The sequence below is a fragment of the Rhincodon typus genome, chromosome 8, assembly GCF_021869965.1.
Source record: "Rhincodon typus isolate 14 chromosome 8, sRhiTyp1.1, whole genome shotgun sequence".
NCBI classification, from domain to species: domain Eukaryota; kingdom Metazoa; phylum Chordata; class Chondrichthyes; order Orectolobiformes; family Rhincodontidae; genus Rhincodon; species Rhincodon typus.
The window spans coordinates 12,271,306-12,276,629 of NC_063339.1; positions in this window are offsets into that span (position 1 = coordinate 12,271,306).

Consider the following 5,324-nt stretch of genomic DNA (forward strand, 5'->3'; position numbering starts at 1 on the left):
CCGTTGTCTAAGTATCTGCATGGTTGTACCAATATATCATATCTCGGGGCATCCTTGTGGGCAGTGTATGAGGTAGACAACATTGGCCAAGACTCTAACACCTAGCATGTTATTCCAGTCATTTGGCTTGACTCCAGCATCACATTATTTTTAATGTTTTGTAATTATCTCTCTGCCTCAATTAATGAAATTATAAGTCATCCCTTCACCATTATTCAGCCGTTGATAATTTACTCACACCATTTGACACTCTTGATCACCTGCGGAGACCTATCATTTGGCTTGTCGATACTCCACTCACACCATTTGTATGATCTTTTGATCTCTGATTATATAGTCTGTGCCTGGGTGTTCTCTTCACCTCACCCGACGAAGGGGCAGTGATATGAAAGCTTGTGATTTCAAATAAAGAGTTGGACTATAACCTGGTGTCATGTGACCTTGACCAGGATACTGAGAGGTCTGGATAGAATGGATATGGAGAAGATGTTTCCACTAGTAGGAGATTCTAGGACCCGGGGGCACAGCCTCAGAATGAAGGGACAACCGTTTAGAACTAGATGAGGAGGAATTTCTTGAGCCAGAGGATGGTAACTCTGTGGAACTCTTTGCCACATAAGATTGTGGAGGTCAAAGCATTGAGTGTATTTAAGACAGAGATAGATATGTTTTTGATTAGTATGGGGTTACGGGGAGAAGACATGAGAATAGGGTTGAGAAACATATCAACCATGATTGAATGGCGGAACAGACTCAGTAGACTGAATGCAGTAATTCTGCTCCTATGTCTTATGGTCTTATGGTTTAATGGATGTGGTACCAACCAATGTGGGTTGCTTTGTCCTGGCTGGTGTCAAACTTCTTGAGTGTTTTTGGAGCTGCGCCAATCAGGGCAAGTGTGGAGTATTCCATCTACTGATATGTGCCTCATAGATGATAGACAGGCTTTGGGAGTCAGGAGGTGACTTACTTGCAGCCATATTCCTAGTCTCTGTGCTGCTCTTGTAGCTAGTTTTTAATGTGGTGGGTCCAGTAGAGTTTCTGGTCTATGGTAACCCCCAGGATGTAGATAGTGGGAGATTCAATGATGGTAACACCAATAAATATCAAGAAATGGTGATTAGATTGTCTTGTTGGAGATGGTTATTGCCTGACATTTGTCTGGCACATATGTTACTTGCCGTTTGCATTTGAACATTGTATAGGAAAGGCCTAAGAACTAAAAGTTAATGATGGTATTCAACAGCTGTATGAGAAGATAGATTGTATAGGATGGGCTAAAGGGCTAAAATTGTTGATGATACTCAACAAGCTGCATGACCTTGAATGAGTCCTGTGAACATTCCTTTATGAGCCAAAGCTGACACCTGCACTTGTTTTCCCGTCCTGTGTTGTCTGTACCAGCCAGCAGTTTTGTCTTTCAGTATCTTTCTTTGTGCTGGCTGTTTGTCACACTGTAGAAGCAAGAGAAAGTTTCGTTCCAAGCTGCTGCTGGACTTCGCTTCGGCTCAGAATCGTGAACAGTGCCAAGAATGAATCTAAGCCTCCAGACCAGCCATCGATTGAGGGGTCCCCAACAGGCAGAAAAACATGAGACTTGTTGCTTTTTTCCCCCTCTTTTCTTTTCCTTTTATTATTACCACTATTATCATTTATCATTACCTCAATTATCACTATTCTTACTTAGTAAACATTCATATTTAAGCAAATTGCTGTTATCAAGCCTTTGGTTTATTATATTTAACCAAATCTGAAAGAGCCATTTGGATATTGGCTGTGATCCAAGATAAACATGGACTGCTTCGGTATCTGAGGAGTCACGAATGGTGCTGAACATTGTTTGCCAATAATTGCACATTCTCACTTCTGACCTTATGATGGAGGGAAGGTCATTGATGAAGCAGCTGAAAATGGTTGGGCCTAGGACGCTACCCTCAGGGACTCCTGCAGAGATGTCCTGGAGCTGAGATGACTGACCTCGTACAACCACGACAATCTTCCTATGTGTCAGGTAATGACATAACCAGCAGAGTGTTTGCACCCTGATTCTCCTTCATTCCAGTTATGTCAGGGCTACTTGATGCCACACTCAGTTGAATGTAGCTTTGAGGTCAAGGGTTGTCACTCTCACCTCACCTCTGGAATTCAGCTCTTTTGTCCATGTTTGAACCAAGGCTGCCAGGAGGTGAGTGGCCCTAGCAGAATCCAAACTGGGCATCAGTTAGCAGGTTGTTGCTGAGCAGATGCTGCTTGATAGCACTGTCATAGCGTCTCACAGCACAGAAACAACCTTCGGTCCAACCAGACCGTGCTGACCACGATCCCAAACTAAACTAGTCCCACCTGCCAGTTCCTGACCCCATCCCTCCAAATCTACTCTATTCACATACTTATCCAAATGTCTTTCTAATGTTGTAATTGTAATTGAATCCACCGCTTCCTCTGGAGGTTCATTCCAACATAATCCACCTTCTGTGCAAAAAATTTGCCCTGTATGTCTTTTTAAAAATCTCTCTCCTCTCACCTTACATATGTGTCCCCAAGTCTTGAAATTCCCAATCCTAGGGAAAATACAACTACCATTAACTTTATCTATACCCTTCATTATTTTATAAACTTCTGTAAGGTCGCCTCTGAGCCTTATATACTCTAGTGAAAAAAGTCCAAGACTATCCAGCCTTTCTTTATAGCTCAAACCTTTCATATCTGGCAACATCCTAGTAAATCTCTTCTGAATCCTCTCCAGCTTAATAATGTCCTTCCTATAACTGGACAACCAGAACTAGACACTGTATTCTAGAAGAGACCTCACTGTTGATGACACCTTCCATCACTTTACTGATGATTGAGATTAGATTGACAGTGTAGTAATTGGCTGGGTTGGATTTGTCCTGTCTCCAGTGCTGTTGCTGGAATGTTGTCAGGACCCGAAACCTTTCCCACTGTCCATTGCATCCATTCTTAATATCACATGGAGGGAATTGAATTGGCTGAAGACTGGCTTCTGTGATGCTGGACACCACTGGAGGAAGCCGAGATGGATCATCCATACAGCACTTCTAGCTGAAGACTGCTGCACATGTTTTTGAACATCCTCATTGAGGATGGGGCTATTTGTGGAACCACCTCCTCCTCCAGTGAACTGTTTAGGTGTCCACCACCATTCACAAGTGGGTGTGACAGGACTTCAGAGCTTAGATCTGATCCGTTGGTTGTGGGATCACTTAACAGTTACAGTTTAGCATGCAAGTAGTCCTGTTTGGGCGATTTGCCTTTTTAAGAATGCCTGAAGCCACTCCTGGCATGCCCTCCTGCATTCTCCACTGAATGAGGATTGGGCCCTTGGCTCATTGGTAATGGTTGAGTGGGGGCCATAAGGTTGCAGATTGCGCTGGAGTACAATTATGGATGCCAGTTTTGAGTCTGTCCAATTCAGCTTGTTGATAGTGCTATAAGACATTTATTATAAAGCGGAGGTTGACCCCCTCACCCCCTGAGAACTAAAACCGAAATACCCAAACAGGAGCACCTCACCTTATACCCTGTGAAAAAGGAGTATGATAAGTGGTGTAACGTGCTTCTCAGCAATTTCTAGTGGTTAAATAAAATAAGACCCTGACACTCACTTTACAAATCAACAAGTAACAATTTATTTATCTAACAATGAACAGATTAGCTAAACTACTAACAAACTGATTAAACTCCTAACTAACTATTCCTAAATAAAACAAAATTCTAATGGTATGCTCTTCCAATAAGTACAAGTCTCATTTATATAAAACTAAACAAAAAAGGAATTTAGTCTCTCAAAAATTACAGCCAGGTCACGTGTCCTCCAGAATGTTCTGTGCCTTCTCCATCAAATTCTTCTGTCAGGAATATTAACTAGTTGTGCTGTAGGTACCTTTGATTTGTCTTTCAGTATCTTTCTTTGTGCTGGCTGTTTGTCACACTATAGAAGAGAGAGAAAGTTTCGTTCCAAGCTGCTGCTGGACTTCGCTTCGGCTCAGAATCGTGAACAGTGCCAAGAATGAATCTAAGCCTCCAGACCAGCCATCGATTGAGGGGTGCCCAACAGATTTAGATGGTGCTTTCTCTAAAACTTAGAGAAGATGGAGATCTAGCTGTTGTCTCAAGAGCTATAACTCCTGCAGATGGCAGTTCACTCTCCAGTCTTTGTCCAACTGTCCTCTTCTTTTATACCCTTTATGACATATCAATTTCTTACAATAGGATTGGTCCTATGTTGTCAAAACTATCAGATTTAATTTACTTGGTTTTTGGTATCTAAGTGCCTGATTCAAATTGATTGGCTAAAATCAAAAAACTTGAATTGATAACAAAACAGAACTGCTGCTTAGCCTGCTAACTGTATTGCTTTTTGATAGGTGTTTTAATTCGGGTGCTCTGTGCACCTGCAAACCCACAAGCTGCTACCCAAGACATTTTAATTAAATTTCTAAGCACAGAAAAAGCACATCATCTTTTAAAGCGACTACACAGTGCTCTCCCTCCTTGCATTTTGTAAACACCGAATTCTAACTTCCCGCCTTCTAATCCACAAATGCTCTACCCAACTTCGCAACACAATGGATTCTCAATATGAAGGCAGGACATTGTCCCCAAAAGGACTGTGCAGTAGTCGCTGGGTGGACCATAGACCCAGGTTCAGTTTGTATGCATTCGCAGATCAAAATGTGCTAAACCTGATTCCTTCCCCTACAGTTAACCCCATTCAGTTCTAACATTATGTCTACAAGGAACCTGAAATTGAGCAACTACGCACTGTCTGACAGCTCACTCACTTCATTCCTTGATTTAAGAAAAATTACAATTTCAGGCATCATGCCAAAGAGTCTCTGCAGGATCTTCCCTTGGCTCAACACCTTCAAATCAGTAGAGGTGATTAGTTTAAGAATTTAAACAAGCAGTTTACTAATACTTACTGAGGGGTCATACACAGTGGTAATTAACAGGCGGAAAAAGAAAAAAATCAGGATTTCTGCTATGGCGAGCATGGCTGGTATACCATCAGTTGTGATAGAAATCAGTTTCTTGATCAGAGTATTTTTCTCAAGCATGTACCTTTGAATTAATAATGATACCTTCATACCTTGTTCTCTGTTTAAGGGATGAAAAAGTAACAATTCTCTTTGATTGTTAGGTGATTAAAGCCATCTGGACTGTGCCAGGTCAAGAGATTAATCAAATCAGAGGAGGAGATTTTAAAAAAGTGCAGGACTGTATGCACATATACACCCCTTTCCTTGACTAGCTGTAATTTGCCTCCTGATCAGTGAGAAAATTACTGAGTGGAGATCTTG